The sequence below is a fragment of the Sus scrofa genome, chromosome 15 (genome assembly GCF_054392235.1).
Source record: "Sus scrofa isolate SSC_HxYL_T2T_F1_AM1 chromosome 15, Sscrofa_HxYL_maternal_Yorkshire_Landrace_v2.0, whole genome shotgun sequence".
NCBI classification, from domain to species: Eukaryota; Metazoa; Chordata; class Mammalia; order Artiodactyla; family Suidae; genus Sus; species Sus scrofa.
This window is the reverse complement of record NC_139397.1, coordinates 82,542,727-82,561,814: the sequence shown is the minus strand read 5'-3', so window position 1 is coordinate 82,561,814 and position 19,088 is coordinate 82,542,727. Positions and strand designations below refer to the sequence as shown.

Sequence of the window (19,088 nt, the reverse complement as noted above, 5' to 3'; positions counted from 1 at the left end):
AAGCTTGGGAATGAAACTTTCTTTACCCTACCTTTAGCAAATGTAACACAAAGACTTTCTGAGTTTAAGTAAAATAAATCACTAGTAAGGCAGCAAGGTGCTGTTCATTTGAACTAGGATAACGTTTTCCATCCAGCAGAGGACAGTACACACAAGCTGAAATACCAAACTATGAGCTGGTTCTAATGCATAGCTAATAAACAGCATTATTTGTCATGATCTCATTACAGAGATAGTATTTAGTTGATTAATACCTCTAAATTAAAACTGTAAGTAGCAAAGTATAATTGATATTTTATAACAATGTTATGAATCTATTTTAATAGTAATTCAGTTTTCATACCTAAAATATATTAATATCTAAAAAATTTCTATAGCAAGTGAAAGTAAGGTAAAGATTATATTTCATTTATAATTTATCTAGAACTTCAAGTCAAAAGCTTCCATTGGCCACATAAAGAAAATGTTTTTAATCATTATAAGAAACTGAATTCAAGTGAGCCCCTTCAGGAATATTAACAATAGCAATAGATTATGCTAATTTTTTAAAAGCTATGTTTAAAATCTCAGTAATTTTATTACAGAGATATTTGGGGTAATTTTTGCCTCTTTCTTAAAAATCCGTGGTTAAAAATCAGAATCATCAGAATCATAAAAAAGGATGCTGATTTTCCCAAGGTCACAAACAAGTAAGCAATTGCATATCAGTGATAAATTTTTCTTAGTCTGCTACTCTATCCACTACAGTATGTAATTTCTGCCATAAACATCTTAAAATATGTAAGAAGTCATAAGAATTGCTAATACTACTTTTCAGCACTGTCATATTTTGTCCGCTGAGCCAAGCATACCAGATGTCTTTAAATAAAAGATTTAGACAGCATAAAAATAAAGTGTTATTGTATATGGGATTTTTTAAATATACCAATACATTAGGGACACCATAAGGTTTAAATATATACTATTACAGAAGAGGGGAAACGTTTATAGATACTAAATAGAATATACCTGAAGACAAGAAGAGATAGTGACCATAAATGTAAATGATTAAGAAGAAAACAACGAAAAATTAATGTAAAACTCTGCATGATAAAGAATATTTTACCTATTTTAACATAATGAGCTAAATCACACATTCCCATTTCTTGGAGAAAATATGGATCTTTTTTCATTTCCTAAAATTAATATACCCCCATCAGTGTACAGTTCTACAAGATTCTGTGAAAAAACACTGTTGATAAGTAGGCTACAATGACTGTGAGAGGGTAAAGGGATTGTGAGGTAAAGACTAGGATTAATATTGGTTACTACTGTATTTAAACACATACATTCACACTCACAACCAGTGAAAATGAAACAATCTGTGGGAACAGGTTTGAAACAATAGCTTCATCCTGAGCTGCATTTGTGCATCTGTTACATTTACACTATTCCATCTAGTAACTCTAGATGTTTAAGTGAACATTTCTCTCCCCCATTTCTAGCCAGAGATGATCATATGAGGGAAAAGTAGAAGGAAAAAGAGTGAGAGGAAGGCAGAATGTCAAGTCTTACATCACAACACATGTAAAAGGATACATATGGTTATATGTCAACATAACAAAAATCATTATTTTAAAATGCTCACTAAAACAGCTTAACGATTACCCTCCATTGCCTGCAGACAGTTGTAAAACTTCCTTAGCATGACATAGCATGTTAAAGACCTTTAAATCTGATTTATCCTCTATCCTAATATCCCACCATTCATTCATATGATCCCGTTATTCTTTTCACACTGATGCTTGCCATGCTCCTAAACCCACAAAATTTTATGCTTTGTGCTTTAAAAGAAGCCATTTCTTCTGCCTCAGTCATATTCTTACAGTTCACCTAAAGAACTTCAACTCATCCTTCAGGATTCAGTTCATTTACCATAAGATGTTATAATTATTTGTTTATTTGGGCATCAGGCTTCAACAGACTAGATTTTGAGCTCAATAGGCAAAAATAATCTTACTTATCTGCCAGGCATATAGTGCTGATCTATAAATGTTTGCTGAATGAATAAATGAATGAATGAATGAATAAACAACCAATATTCAACTGATATTCAAAAGGTTTTTTTGAGGAGTGGCAGAATCTGGTTCCCTTTACTCTCCTCAAACATTCAAAGACACTATAAATAAATCAAAATGAAATTCTCTTCCTTTCCCCGCAATTATTCCATTCTTACTCACAATTCCTAACCTCAGCAGCAAATAAAAGATCTCATTTTGAGACATTAAAAGACATATTTTTCCAAGAAGATGGAGTAGAGATACTTTTCCATATTTCTACCAATAAGTATCAGTAAAAATCCTGGATATGAAAATATATAAACAGCTCATACAACTCAACATCAAAAAACCAAACAAGGAGTTCCCATCGTGGCACAGTGGTTAACGGATCCGACTAGGAACCATGAGGTTGCAGGTTCGATCCCTGCACTTGCTCAGTGGGTTAATGATCCAGCGTTGCCGTGAGCTGTGGTGTAGGCTGCAGACGTGGCTCGGATCCCCCATTGCTGTGGCTCTGGTGTAGGCCGGCAGCTACAGCTCCGATTCGACCCCTAGCCTGGGATCCTCCATATGCTGCAGGAGCAGCCCAAGAAATGGCAAAAAGACAAAAAAAAAACAAAAACCAAACAACCTGATTGAAAACAGGCAGAAGATCTGAATAGACATTTCTCCAGAGAGAACATGCAGATGGCCAACAGGCCCATGAAAAGATGATAAACATCACTAATCATCAGAGAAATGCAAATCAAAACCACAATGAGATTTCACCTCACATCTATAAGAATGTCTATCATCTAAAAGAACACAAATAGAAAATTTTGACAAGGATGTAAAAAAAGGGAACACCTGTACACTGTCGGTGGGAATGTAAATTGGTGCAGCCACTGTGGAAAACATTACTGAGGTTTCTCAAAACTAAAAAGAGAACTATCATATGACCCAGCAATTCCACTCCTAGGTATATATGTGAAAGAAACAAAAACACTAGTTTGAAAAGATATGTAACACTCCAATGTTCATAGCACTATTATTTACAATGCCAAGATATGGAAGCAACCTAAGTGTCTATCAACAGATGGACGGATAAAGAAAATGTGGTACACATATAGGCAATGGAATACTACTCAGTCATAAAAAAGAAAGAAATTTTGCCATTTGCAGCAACATGGACGGACTTGGAGGGCATTATGATAAGTGGAACAATTCAGACAAAGACAAATACTGTATGATATCACTTATATGTAGAATTTAAACACATACAACACACCAGGGAATATAATAAAAAGACTCACAGATACAGAAAACAAACTAGTGGTTTACCAGGGCAATGGGAGCAATATGGAGTAAGAGATTAAGAGGTACAAACTATTATGAATAGCCAATATTTTGTAATTACTACAAATTGCGAATCACTGTATCATACACCTATAACTTCTATAATATTGTACATCAACTATACTTGTTTTTAAAATTATCCAAAAATCCTGGACATGTATATAATAAACATAAGCAAAGAGATCCTGCTGTGTAGCACTGGGAACTATGTCTAGTCACTTATGATGGAGCATGATAATGTGAGAGAAAAGAATGTATACATGTATTTGTAACTGGGTCACCATGCTGTACAGTAGGAAAAAAAAATATATGTATTGGGGAAATTTAAAAAAAAAAGAAATAAAATAAATTTAAAAAATTTAAAAATTTAAAAAAAAAGATTCTGAAATGTGGAAAGAAGAAGGTAGAGTGGCTAAAGACATCAAAACCCAAGGAACAACATGATGGTAAGTTCCTTGGGTTTTCTTTTTGCTTCATATATTCTAGAGTTGCAACTGAAGAAGCCAGCATCATGGAAGTACTTGAATGGCTGAGAACTTTCCAAATTTAGCAAGAATATTAACCTACATATACACAAAGTTGAGTGAGCCTCAAACAAAAGAAATCCAGAGAAATCTATAATGACATACGATTACTAAGATTCTGAAAACCAAAGAAAAAAAAGTCTTGGAGTTCCCGTCATGGTGCAGCAGAAATGAATCCGACTAGGAACCATGAGGTTGCAGGTTCAATCCCTGGCCTCACTCAGTGGGTTAAGGATCCGGCATTGCCATGAGCTGTGGTGTAGGTCACAGAAGTGGCTCAGATCTGGCATTGCTGTGGCTGTGGTGTAGGCCAGCAGTTATAGCTCCAATTGGACCCCTAGCCTGGCAAACTACATATGCTGTGAGCGTGGCCCTAAAAAGCACACCACAAAAAAAAAAAGAAAAAGAAAAAAAAACAAGTCTTAAAAGTAGCTGTGTGACCTTACCTATAGCGAGGAAACTATTTGAATGGCAGTGAATTTTTCATCAGACTCCCCAGAAAGAAGTGACACAATATTTTCAAGAGCTGAAAGGAAAGAACTGTCAACCAATGATTTTTATTTTTTTCCATTATAGCTGGCTTACAGTGTGTTCTGTTTATTTCTACTGTACAACAAGGTGACCCAGTCACACATAAATATATACATTCTTTTTTCTCACATTATCATGCTCCATCATAAGTGACTAGATATAGTTCCCAGTGCTACACAACAGGATCTCATTGCTTATCCATTCCAAAGGCAGAAGTTTGCATCTATTAACCCCAAATTCCCAGTCCATCCCATCCCCTCCCTCTTCCAAAAATAAAAATCATTTTTAAAAAAAAACTACCAACCAAGAACCTAGAACCCTATACCCAGTGAAACTGTGCTTCAGGAATTAAGAGGAAATTAAGACATTCTCAGATGATGGAAAACTAAGAATTTTTCACTAGTAAACCTACCCCAAAAGAGGAAAGAAGTTCCCTAAACAGAAATGATAAGAGAAGGAAATGTGAAAATGTGAAACAACAGAAATGGAAAAAGAACACAGTCAGTAGAAATATTGGTAAATACAGGAGTTCCCATCATGGCTTAGAATAAATGAATCTGACTAGCATCCATGAGGACACAAGTTCAATCCCTGGCCTTGCTCAGTGGGTTAAGGATCTGGTGTTGCCGTGAGCTGTGGTGTAGGTCATAGATGTAGCTCAGCTCCAGCATTACTGTGGCTGTGGTGTAGACCAGCAGCTACAGCTCTAGTTTGACCCCTAGCCTGAGAACCTCCATATGCCATGGGTGCAGCCTTAAAATTGTAATTACAAATGTATATATGTAAATACAATAGGCTTTCCTTCTCATTCTGAGTTTTCTAAATTATGTTCAACAGTTGAAGCAAAAATTACAATGCTACCTGATGTAGCTCTAAATGTATGTTGTGTATGTAGAGAAAATATTTGCAACAATTATAAAGAGAAGATGGTAAAGGGACATAAACGGAGGTAAGGTTTCTATATTTCACACAAACATAAAATGATGATACTAATAAACTGTGATAGTATATATGTATATAGCAATACCTGGAGCAACCACTCAAAAAAAAGCTATAAAAAAAGACATACTTAAAAGGTTATAAATAAACCAAAATGGAATTCTTTTTTTTAAAAAAAGGTTCAAGTAATCCACTGGAAGGCAGGAAAGGGAAAACAGAAAAAGGAAAAACAGAGAGAACAAACATAAAACAAAAAATAAAGGGAAGATTTAAGTCTGAACAAATCATAATTATATCAAATGTAAATGGCCTAAACGCACCAATTAAAACACAGAAAATTGCCCAGTGCATTTAAAAACATGACATAAAATAAAAAACAATGACAAAACCATACATAGATGAGGATGCAGAGAAACTGAATCACTCATATATTGCTAGTAGGAAAGTAAAATGGTACAGATGTCCTAAAGAACAATTTGATAGTTTCTTTAAAAAAAAAAACTAAACCTGCAACATATGACACAGCAATTGTACTCCTAGGCATTTATCTCAAAGCTATGGTCACACAAAAACCTGAATATAAATGTTTACAGCAGGTTTAGTCATAACAGCCCAAAACTAAAAGCAATCCAATATCCTTCCATGGGTGAATTGTTAAGCAAACTGTGGTACATCCACGCCAGAAAATGCTACGAGCAATAAAAAGGAATGAATTACTAATACATGCAACAATCTGGATAAACCTCTAGAGAATAATAATAAATAAAAAGTCAATTTCAAGGGGTTATGTGCTGTATGATTCCCTTTATATAAAGGGAAAATTTATATCAAATTTTTGAGAGGCAAAATTATAGGCATGAAGAACATATTAGGGTCATCAGGGTTTAGGAGACAGGACAGAAAGGAATTGGGTATGGGTATAAAAGGGCAACATGAGAGACTCTTGCTGTGATGGAAATGTTCTGTATCTTGACTACATCAAAGTCAATATCCTCATTGTGAAACTGCACTTGTACTACAGTTTTGCAAAATGTTAACGTTGGGTTAAGGGTACACAGGATCTCTCTGTATTCCTTCTTACAACTGTATGTAAAACCACAATTATATCAAAAAATTTTTAAAAAACATTATTTTTGCTTAAAAAGCTAAATAGAATTATCTCATTAGTCAGCAAAATACATGTTGAACATCTGTACTAAGTCAAAGAATGAATGAGAGACCAAGCAAGTCTTACTGTTCTATACTTCATCTGGTGGACAGCCCTGTCTTGACCTTCTAGGTAATTAAAATCAAACTCAACATCTTTGTTTTATGTCTTCATGAGCAGTGCAAGCTTAGTATTAAAGGTAAGAAGGAGCCCTAGCAGTCATCCAATCCAACTCTTTCATTTTGTAAAAGAAGAAATAAGAACATTCTCTAACACCACACACAAAAATAAACTCAAAATGTATTAAGGACCAAAGCATAAGTCCAGATACTACAAAACTCCTAGAGGAAATCATAGGCAGAACATTTTTTGACATAAATAGCAGCAATGTCTTTTTTGATTCACCTCCTAAAGTAATGAAAATAAAAACAAAAATAAACAAATGGGAACTAATTAAACTTAAAAGCTTTTGCACAACAAAAGAAACCATTAAAAAAAAATGAAAAGACAACCCACAGAATCAAAGAAAATCTTTTGCAAACAAAGCAACTGACAAGGGATTAATCTCCAAAATACACAAACATCTCATGGAGCTTTACAGCAAAAAAAAAAAACAAAAAAAAATCAAAAAATGAGTAAAAGATCTAAATTGACACTTCTCCAAAGAAGACAGACAGATGGACCAAAAAAAAAAAAAAAAAAAAAAGATCTAAATTGACATTTCTCCAAAGAAGACAGACATGAAAAATGCTCAACATCACTAATTATTAGAGAAATGCAAGTCAAAACTACAATGAGGTGTCACCTCACACCAGTCAGAATGGTTATCATCAAAAAGTCTACAAACAATAAAAAGTATAGAAAGAAGGGAACCCTCCTATAATTTTGGTGCAAATGTAAGACAGTGCAACCACTATGCAGGACAGTATGGAAGTTCCTTAAAAAACTAAATATAGAACTACCATATAATTCAGCAATCTCACTTCTGGGCATCTATCCAGGAAAAAAAAAAAAACGTAATTTGAAAAGATACATGCACCACAATGTTCATTGCAGCACTATTTGAAATAGTCAAGACATGGAATCAACCTAAATGTCCATCGACAGGGGAATGGACAAAGAAGATGTGGTACATATGTACAATGGAATATTATCCAGCCTAAAAAAGAATGAAACAATGACATTTGTAGCAACATGGATTGACCTAGAGATTATTATACTGAGTGAAGTAAGTCTAAAAGAGAAAGACAAATATCATATGATATAACTCATATGTGGACTCTAACAAAAAATGATACAAAAGAACTTATTTATAAAATAGAAACAAACTCACAGATTTCAAAACCAATATTATGGTTACCATAGGTGAAATAGTTAGGGGGGAGGAAGAATTGGGAGGATGGGAATAACATATACACACTACTGTATAAAACAGATGATTAAGGAGTTCCCGTCATGGCTCAGTGGTTAACGAATCCAACTAGGAACGATGAGGTTGCGGGTTCGATCCCTGGCCTTGCTCAGTGGGTTAAGGATCCAGCGTTGCCATGAGCTATGGTGTGGGTCACAGACGTGGCTCGGATCCCGAGTTGCTGTGGCTCTGGTGTAGGCCAGCGGCTACAGCTCCAATTCGACCCCTAGCCTGGGAACCTCCATATGCCACGGGAGCGGCCCAAAAAGCAGCAAAAAAAGACAAAAAAAAAAAAAAAACAGATTAACAACCTACTACATTGCACAGGGAAAACTACTCAGCAGTTTATAATAACCTATTTGGGGAGAAAAGAATGGACATATTTATATGTATGACTAATTCACTTTGCTGTACACCTGAAACTAATACAACACTATAAGTCAACTACACTTCAATAAAATTGAATTTTTTTAAAAAAGAAGAAACTCAAGGCTCAAAGAGGTTAAATGATAAGGTCAAGGTTAAATACAGAGGTAGCAGTGAAACTAGGCCTAAGCTACCATTCATCAATACAGTATTTACTTCCATCATAGTACTTTGATTTGCACATTCCAAAGAGTGAAGACAGTCTCCTTTATAGTATGTATATATGGAGAATTATATAAAGAATCTGCTGTACACTATCTGAAACTGAATTCCTACTGCACATTCTCAGAAACAGAATGACCTCTTTTATATAGGATGGTTGATCCCCAAACCCATACCTCCAAAATGTCAGCAGCAAACAAACAAACAAAAAAAACTAAGTAGCCTAGAAACTCATCATCCCTCCTGGACAAGCACAAAAGAGAGTCCCACAAGTACAGGGTTCACTTACCTTTTAGAGACCAGGAAGAAATGTCTTCCAACTGTATTCCAACATTCTGTCAAACATTACATATTTAATGAGTACTTGTTACATTCCGGGCACTGTGCTAGATGCTAGACAGTGAATAAGACACACAATCCCAGGTCTCAAGGAGTTTGCCAACTGTGAGAAACAGACAAATACAATACAGTATGTTAAAAGTTAAGAGTACATCCATAAGACCCTGAGAGCTGTAAGAGAAGAACCATCTTCTCATGGGTCCAGAGAGAGGATGCAAAAAGGAGGAATAAGAGTTCAAAAGAGCCAGAGAATAGAGAATTAAATTAGTTGTTTACTCAATTCGCTCAAATGAGAAAGTACCTAAATAAAACAATTGTTTTGGACGATACATGGCTTACTTTAAGGCTTGGTAAATGTTCCTCTAAAACTCATAAACACATTCTAGTTTACCTCTTTCGTAAAGTAAGTTTTCTTTAGAAGGAATTTTTACTGAGACGTTCCCTCATGGTTCAATGGGTTAAGAATCCAGCGTTGTCACTGCTGTGGCTCTGGTTATAATCATGGTGTGGGTTCAATCCCTGGCCCAGGAACATCTACATGCCACAGGTGCAGCCAAAACACAAAAAATTTTTAAAATAAAAAGACTTTTCACTATACCCATGAAAGACTAGTGTATCACCTCTCTCTGTCCATTCCCTAAATCATTTCTGTCAAAAAAAATTTTGTTAAATTTATTCTGGTACTTAAAAATCCATTATGTAGAGATCCCATCGTGGCTCAGTGGTTAACAAATCCAGCTAGGAATCATGGGGTGGCAGGTTTGATCCCTGGCCTTGCTCAGTGGGTTAAGGATCTGGCGTTGCCGTGAGCTGTGGTGTAGGTCTAAAACGCAGCTCGGATCCCGCGTTGCTATGGCTCTGGCATAGGCCAGTGGCTACAGCTCTGATTAGACCCCTAGCCTGGGAACCTCCATGTGCTACAGGAGCGGTCCTGGAAAAGACAAAACAAAACAAAACAAAACAAAAATCCATTATGTAAGTCAAACAACATGGTTTACGTTTATTTCCGTGACTATCTTGCCACATATTGTCACATCCACTAATCAAATATTTTCCACTCATCTCTCTGTTGTATGTGAAGCTGGCAGAAGACAATATTCTAAATTGCTTTCCAATCACAGCACCTCAAGAGACTTAAAAACACATTAACCTCAGATCAGAAAGCAGGATATCATTTTGCAGCAAAATAAAACACTAATTATTGTCCCAAAACCTTCATTAAAGGTCAAAAATAAATCTATAAATGCAATAAAATTGAGAGAAAATTTAACCTAGACCTTAAAGGAATAAACTCTTGATCTTGGAGTAAACATTTAAAAACTTCACTATAATTTAACTTCTATGTGCCATAGTACCAAAACAAAGGGGTTAATTGAGGACAGAGTAATTTTTGTCTGCTTTTTTTTTTTTTTCAGTCTCGCAGGTATAAGTGTAAATTACTTGTCTAGTTTAAGATACTTGTTCATATTTCAGGTCAGTAGATATCTGCTTAGGAGAAAGCAATCACTTTGAACAGTGCTCTTAATTAATAATATCTTCACTGCTTTGTTATATATTCTTCTGGTAAATTGAAATCAACAGCAAAAATGCTCCCATTTATTTCAGTAGGACTAAAGAAAATTTTAAAATTTATGTAGTACAAACAATATGTGTGAGCCACCTGTTTGCTTTTTAACTAAATGGATTGGTATGGAATGACAGCTGCTGCAGAACCAACAACACTTCAAATACTATATATTACTTTGCCAAGAAGACTAAAATTTTGGTATCATTTATTTTATTACCATGGGACGTGTTAATGGAGATTCCTACGGAAGAGCACTGTAATGAATATTTTTAGCCACTAAGTGTCACTGTTCAGTTAAAAATTTTTAAACTGCACTGACAGGGGCACAGTGACTCCCAGACTTTTTGAATGGGGTCAACCAGGGGAAAAGAAAAAACATTAGATTATATAACGCACTCAAAGCAAAGCATAGGCACTACACCAGTGTAAACTGCAGAAGAGGAATTCCTAGAGATAGAGGTGTTGCTCTCAGTGGAATGCCAACTGATCAAATCAGACATTTTGCAAGCTTAAATAAGGTTTGAGCTTCACTAAGCCTTGTAATCTGTTTTTACCAATACAAATGCCAAAACTGAATTGCCACTATAAAGTCTGCCAAGTTTCTTTGTATTGTATGTCAGTATGCTGTTTTCCTTGATAGTGCCATCAATAAACATGTCTGGGGATCAACTGCTTGTGATCAGATATGCTACTTTCATTGTTTCAAGCTGAGCTGATACTATATGAAAAGCCAATGCCAGAGAGGTTCCATTCAGGCTTAAGCCCTGAGGCAAGAGGTAAGGCACATTTCCCTCTACCCTGGATACAAAGATTTAAGTTAACATTAGAACTACCCAATGCTTGTAGGTTGTAGACCTCATTTCCGACATGCATAAATTATAGACAGCAGCATAACAGTCTGCCTCTTGCAGATATCTTCTACATAACTCAAAAGATACATACTCAAAGTTTAAAAAAAAAACTAGATTTTCAGCCATATTCTCCTCACATGTAATCATCCTGTTCCTCAAGATAGCAATATTGTTGCATATTTTTCTGGTTATGTCACTACACCATTACAAGATAAAAATGTATGTTGTTGCTGGAGTTTCATGGCAATTAAAAGACCCCTTCAGGGATCCCCTTCAGTGGGTTAAGGACCCAATGTTGTCTCTGTGAGGATGCGGGTTCGATCCCAGGCCTTGCTCAGTGGGTTAAAGATCCAGCTTTGCTACAAGGTGAAGCATAAGTCACAAAGGCATATTGGATCAAGTGTTGCTGTGGCTGTACTGTAGTCCTGTAGCTGCAGCTCTGATTCAACCCCTAGCCCAGGAACTTCCGTATGCCTCAGGTGCAGCTGTAAAAAAATTTAAAAATAAAAAAAAAGGACCCTTTCAAATGTCAGTATTCAGAATTACTCAAATATCTGTTCTTTCAGGGCAGACTGCTTCTATTTTGAAATAACAGTTTTTTTTTTAATTTCTACTAGACCCATCTTGGTGAATATGTTGTGGAGGGATTCATGTATTTGGTTTGGCTTTTGTTTTGTTTGTCCAGTCTTGAGCATTTCAGGCTAGGCAATCTTTTATACTTAAAATACAAGGTGGAAAAATAAATGATGGTAAAAAATTAACTTTAAAAGTTTGGTAGGGAGAGAAAAAAAATTCAGAGGCGAGAATAGTAAATTTGTACAGGGTAGGACTAGGCAAGTGAATTTTTATAAAAATAGTATGCTCTTTAAAAGTACACATTAATATATGGATAGAATTTCCTTAGAACTAAAAGTAGAGGGAGTGCATTCATGTAGATGAAATGGTGTGAGCAAAGCTGTCGAAGCAGTGTATTTTGGCAACAGTGAGCAGAGCAATTAGGAAAGAGTAAGGATCTCATGTATAGATGCAGTAGGTGATAAGGATTAAAAGAACTTTTGGAACCAGACAGACTGGAAAGAACAACATCAAGTCAAAAGTTTCAACTCGCACAAACTGAGAGACAATGGGAACCACTAAAAGTTTTAAACACAGTTTTGAATGATGGAAAAAAAAACTGTGTATTTGGAAGATTAATCAGACAGAGATGTGGAAAGTTTGAAAGTGGAAAATGACAATTTGGAAATATTTTTCAAGAATATGTATTTGGATGTATTTCGAGATTCTTAAAACTGTCTAAAGATTTACCCCAATAAATTAATTCTGTTGAAAAAAATCATTAAAAAATTAAATTAAAATAAACAAAAACCCATCAAAGGAAAATGATAGGTACACACATACACACACACAAAAGCAACATTTCTGTTAGAAAAAAAATACCCCAGTGTCTAAAAGTGGGGAAAGTGGACACAGATTCCTAGTAGAACACAGTCAGTCCAATCCACAGGGATTCAAAAATATTAGGAAAAAAATTCCAGAAAGTTCAAAAAAGCAAAACTTGAATTTGCCAGTGAGCAGAAAACTATTTGCATAGCATTTACATTGTATTTACAACTATTCCCATTGCAATTACATTGTATTAAGTATTATAAGTAATCTACAGATGATTTAATCTCTACAGGAGGATTGCATAGGTTATAGGCAAATCATACACCATTTTATATGAGGGAATTGAATTTTGGTACATGAGGGGGGCCCTAGAACCAACCCCCTGCAGATACTGAGGAATGAATTTATTATATAGTAGTTTAATAATTATGAATATTATGTAAATTGCATGGAAAAAATAAAAACTCATGATATAAACACAAAATATTATATAACAATTTGGATAGCAATAAACATCCCCAAAGGGCAATGCTTCTTTGCCTGAGCTGCTAGTTACAAAAAAGTTGAGAAAGCAGTCTACACCCTTCCCACCACTTCAGGCTATAGAAGTTCTTTAAGTACCAAGAGGTCCCCAATTTCTCTTATGAAAAAAGTCTATGTGGACCCATATCATCTGGGCACACTGACTGACAAGAGGAGTATCACCGCTGGGTGAAAACTGACCTTGGCAGGCGGCGACTGAAGCCAGAATCTAAAGCAAGTGCTTTTGTTCCTGTAACAACCATGGATGCTGGGGCAACACCTTGAACCAGTGGTACAAATTCTTCTAGGATCTCATTGTTTTAATCAAGGAAGAGGGATTCCAGTTAAGTTGAACAGGACCTACCAGATTACAGTTCCTTTCGTTTCCTCCTTCAACCACTTTCACACAGTGCTATTGGCAAAGATGGGACAGGTGCTGTGAGGTGATAACACACAGGCATGAATCAAGAGGGGATTTGGTTTTATGTAACAGTGGCCTTTACGGACTACACAGGAGCAGCCAGCTCCAGAATGCAGAACAGTCTGAACCAGATAAGATATAGATATTAAAGTGTTTTATATTTCTCCAATCACTATCTTCAGATGAACTAGTTCGGTTCTCCCTTTCTTATCCCTTAATGACATCTCAGAATAATTATAGAACTTTCTGTATCATTTTTCAGGTATAAAATAGCCCAATCTGGTATGAAAATTCCAACTTGCAGCTTACTTCATCCTCTTCTTTTCAGTGCTTTCCAAGTTTTAAAGACTTAGAATAAGAAAGAAAATGATCTGATCTTTTACTCTTCCTCCCAAGCTCCATTTCTGGGGCCGTTTTTCATGGCCTGCTGTGGCAAGAAGGAAAGAGCTGGAGACAAGTGGCTCTTTCTTATCTGATCCATGTTGTTATCTTTTCTTGGCCAAAGCTGAGTATTGATGAGCTCTATGTGGCAGTCATCCAAATACTGGCTCTTTCATTAGGCAAGCATGGTTCCATGAGACAGAAAATCTGTCTCCAGCTTGCCTTCTTCCAATGCCCCTTCAGTTTGCACCCCTGGAGATCCCTCACTTTACATCTTCTTTATGCCAGGATATACTTGCCTGGTACATGCTCCCTTGAGAGGCTTCTGTCAAGATGGCTAAAGCCCAGCTACCTTCCCATTTGACTCTTCAGAAACTTACACATCTTTTTTGACTAACATCAGAGTGCAGTCTGCTTCCCATCCCTCACACAACCCTACACTCTCTCCAATTCTATACTCCTGTTCTAATAGGCACTGGAAAAATCAGCAAGTCAACAGCATAAGCAGACATCAAACTAAAACAAAAATCTTTATAGGGAAACCCCCCCTCACCTGGCTTAGAGGGACTGAACACCCATCTTCTTCCTTTCAATGAAAAAAAGAAAAAAAGAAAAACCACAGCCTTCTCCCTCTAGGCTAGTGACTCAGCTCCACCACTTTTGCTTCTTTTCATCTTAGTCTTCTGGTCTTCTTCTTATACAGCTAGGAGAGAAAGAGTGATATGGTTGGTAATGAGGTGATGATTAAGAGCACTAAAGCAACATAAAATGGGAAGAAGAAAGTCTATTCATCAAGAATGCTGGGAAAACTGGACAGCTGCATGCAAATCAACGAAACTTGAACACACCCTCACACCATGCATGAAAATAAACTCAAAATGGCTTAAAGACTTAAATATAAGACACAATACCATCAAACTCCTGGAAGAGAACATAGGCAAAACATTCTCTGACATCAACCTTACAAACATTTTCTCAGGTCAGTCTCCCAAAGCAACAGAAATAAAAGCAAAAATAAACTAATGGGACCTAATCAAACTGACAAGCTTTTGAATAGCAAAGGAAACCAAACAGAAAACAAAAAGACAACATACAGAATGGGAAAAAATACTTTCAAATGATGCAACTGACAAGGGCTTAATCTCTAGAATATACAAGCAACTTATACAACTCAACAGCAAAAAAGCCAACAACCCATTTGAAAAATGGACAAAAGACTTGAATAGACATTTCTCCAAGGAAGATAAACAGACAGCCAACAAGCACATGAAAAAATGCTCAACATCCCTGATTGTTAGAGAAATGCAAATCAAAACTACCATGAGATACCACCTCACACCAATCAGAATGGCCGTCATTAATAAATCCACAAATAACAAATGCTAGAGGGGGTGTGGAGAAAAGGGAACCCTTCTGCACTGTTGGTGAGAATGTAAATTGGTACAACCAGTATGGAAAACAGTTTGGAGGTACCTTAGAAATCTATACATAAAACGACCATATGATCCAGCAATCCCACTCCTGGGCGTATATCCAGACAAAACTTTCCTTGAAAAAGACACATGTACCCACATGTTCATTGCAGCTCTATTCGCAATAGCCAAAACATGGAAACAACCCAAATGTCCATCGACAGATGATTGCATTAGCAAGATATGGTGTATATATACACAATGGAATACTACTCAGCCATAAAAAAGAACAGAATAATGCCATTTGCTGCAACATGGATGGAACTACAGACTCTCATACTGAGTGAAATAAGTCATAAAGAGAAAGACAAATACCATATGATATCACTCATATCTGGTATCTAATATACAGCACAAATGAACCTTGCCACAGAATAGAAAATCATGGACTTGGAAAACAGACTTGTGGTTGCCCGGAGGGAGGGGGAGGGAGTGGGAGGGATTGGAAGCTTGGGGTTAACGGATGCAAACTATTGCTCTTGGAATGGATTTACAATGAGATCCTGCTGTGTAGCTCTGAGAACCATGTCTAGATACTTATTTCGCAGCACGACAATGGGAGAAAAAATTATGTATACATGTATGTGTAACTGGGTCCCATGCTATACAGTGGGGAAAAAAAAGACCTATTCTTGAAGGAAAGAAATGAAACACAGAATTGAAGCCTGAGTATTCTTTCTGAATGTTAGAATCATGCCCCTCTGGTTACGCTTGGTTGAAGGAGAGTCATTTTTTAATAAGCCCAAATGCCAAATATTTCCATTTTTAGGCCCCAGTTCTGGATTCACACATATACAACCTCTTTTCATTATTAAAACTTGTCTCAAAAGACTTGGGATCAGTTGAAGAATTCACTGGCTCAAAGATTCAGAACTACTGCCATTACCTCCACTGTCTATTCACACTCCCACCTCTATCTCCCTCTGTCTACCAGTCTTATGCCCCTCTCTAAAATGCCCTAGTCAAAGACTCCCCTAACTTCAAATCACAAGGAATAGTATTGGGATCTCCTTGAAACATTGCCAAGGATCTTCAGGTGAGTAACAAATCTGATCCAAGTATAATACAGTATTCTTGAACAGTCTTCCTTTGGTCACCTTCCTCCCTCAAACTCAGAAATAATTAATTTAAAAAGAACACTTTTTTGGCTTTGTTTTGTAATATTTTATCTTACTACATGCCATAAGATCTTTTAGTCAAAATAAAAATTATTTGTAAATCTCCCCAGTTCTCTAGAGAAGAAGCAGTAAGTCCCTAGGCCATATCTGTGAATTTACCCCAATGGTAACAATTTCATACAAAAGAGTTATTTTCCTTTCAGAAAAGTTGTCACTATAACCAATTATAATTCCACACGGGGACCATAAAATTAAAGTTAAAACTTGCCATTTTCTCTTCTTCTCACCCCCAATTCCAACTAAATGAAAGATGAGAAAGCTGTGTTTATGAAATGTTTAGAGCTCCCTTAACTAGAAATTGTTACAGAAGACTGTGTTACTGTAAAGCTTAATAGTATGTGTTTACTATGAAACTGTGGTAATGGGGTCAGCTTTTGTTTTCCAGCGTTGAGTAGAATAGAATTTGAGAAGTGTGGAGGTTTATAGGAAGAAAAATCTTTAGAAACACAATCTCAAATGAAATGGGAAAAAGAGAAATGCACTTTAGCAAGCATTGAAGTACTCTCTGGATAACATATTGAGCCCAATTCAGCTTCCAGAAGACCGTTACCACAGACTAGTAGCACACATCATTAGATACTAACTTTAACAGCATAGCCCCATCAAACATATGTGCTGTCTGCATGGGAGGTCTGAGGGTAAAGCTAGAGCATGCAGCAAAAAATGTGCGAAAAGCAGTGCACTTCTGAAATATTTTACTGAATATTAACATCCACTAAAAACATTCTTTGTATGGCACACAACTCATAACTTTTAACCATCTTTCCCCTTCCTCACTCTGTAGTGCCTATGTTTTAAACAATTGAGATAATGAAATAATTCTCAGGTTAACTCACTAAAAATAATCCTAAATACAATTCTTTAGTAAGATGTATAAGTACTTACAAGCTAGTGAGGCTTCCCAAAAAACCTGGAAATTTGAGAAATAAGACTGTCCTGTGAGTGTAGAACTCTGAATATCTAATAGGCAAGAGTAGAGATGTACAGTTACTTTAAAAGACAAGTGGAAGAGTTCCTACTGTGGCACAGTGGGTTAAGAATCCAACTGCAGAAGTTTCCGTTGTGGCACAGCAGTAACGAATCTGACTAGGAACAATGAGAATGTGGGTTTGATCCCTGGCCTCACTCAGTGGGTTAAGGATCTGGCATTGCCATGAGCTGTGGTATAGGTTGCAAACGTGGCTCAGATCTGACGTCACTGTGGCTCTGGTATAGGCCGTCAGCTACAGCTCCGATTCAACTCCTAGCCTGGGAACCTCCATATGCCATGGGTGTGGTCCTGAAAAAAAAAAAAAAAAGAATCCAACTGCGGTGGCTCAGGTTTCTGCAGAAATGTGTGTTTAATCTCCAGCAGGCACAGTAGGTTAAAGGATCTGGAGTTTCTGAAGCTGCAGCTCAGATTCCATCCCAGGCCCAGAACTTCCATATGCAGCCATTTAAAAAAAAGGACAAATAGAAGCCAGGCCTAAAAGTCTTGGCTGCTATTTAAGCAATCATATTCCTATACTTTACTAATCAAAAAGGGAACTGGTCAATCAAATACATATAGATACGGAAGCCTCAGAAAACTAGACTTTGGTGATGCTCTTCCAAGCACTCGTACATGGGTGAATCTGTTTGGGATGAAACAAAACCCACCAAAAAGACAACTAAATATATCTAATTCCCTTTGTTCTAATTTATGCTCAAAAAAGAAGAATATTACTTTACTTCCCATGTAGGTAAGTAGATTTAAGTATTCGCTCTAGTTCTAATGGCAGTTATATTTCTTATTATAAATCAATAATTTGATATTTGGATTAAAATGTGGCTTCCCAAGTAACCTGACAAATATTATGAACTATCAGGATGATTAGAGTTTTCTAGTACCTGTTCCAGTAAAGTCTTCAGCACAAATCAACAAATATACTTAATGAGTTTGGTTACTCAAGCTCATACTTGAGTCATCCATGACATATGGATTGAATTTAATGACAAAATTAAAGTTCTAAGTCTGAGGAGCTGAGTGCTTGATCCCAGGTAATGAATGACAATTTGTGAAGGCTTTGATTAATAGTTTGCCATCATTCCCACATGGCAGAGATCAACTACACTATCATCCATATGAAAGATTTACTGGAACATCTACAAGTCAGTTCATAATTATTTAATGATTTTCATGTTTAAACCACAGAAAAAGATGGCCTTTAGAAATTCAGACTTGGAAGAGTTCCCTTTGTGGCGCAGTGGATACGAATCCAACTAGGAACTATGAGGTTGAGGGTTCGATCCCTGGCCTCATTCAGTGGGTTAAGAATCTGGCATTGCTTGTGAGCTGTGGTGTAGGCCAGCAGCTGTAGCTCTGATTTGACCCCTAGCCTGGGAACCTCCATATGCCATGGGTGTGGCCCTAAAAAGAAAAAAAAGAAATTCAGACTTGGACACACTAAAATACACATAAAATTTCTTTACAGACAA

The 19,088-nt window shown here is 36.4% G+C and overlaps 1 protein-coding gene across 12 annotated transcripts in view; it reads right to left on the bottom strand.

Moving 5' to 3' along the window:
• Positions 1 to 19,088, bottom strand: part of SLC4A10 (solute carrier family 4 member 10) — a 428,088-nt gene that overhangs the window by 349,242 nt on the left and 59,758 nt on the right. For 9 of the 12 annotated variants that reach the window (XM_085001241.1, XM_085001266.1, XM_085001254.1 and 6 more), the window contains exons 2-3: positions 14,535 to 14,684; positions 8,804 to 8,956 (exon numbers count right to left, since the gene is read on the bottom strand). The gene's annotated coding sequence lies outside the window, so the exon portion shown is untranslated. The remainder of the gene's footprint in view (positions 1 to 8,803; positions 8,957 to 14,534; positions 14,685 to 19,088) is intronic. The other 3 variants (XM_085001260.1, XM_085001247.1, XM_085001244.1) reach the window with 2 other exon arrangements.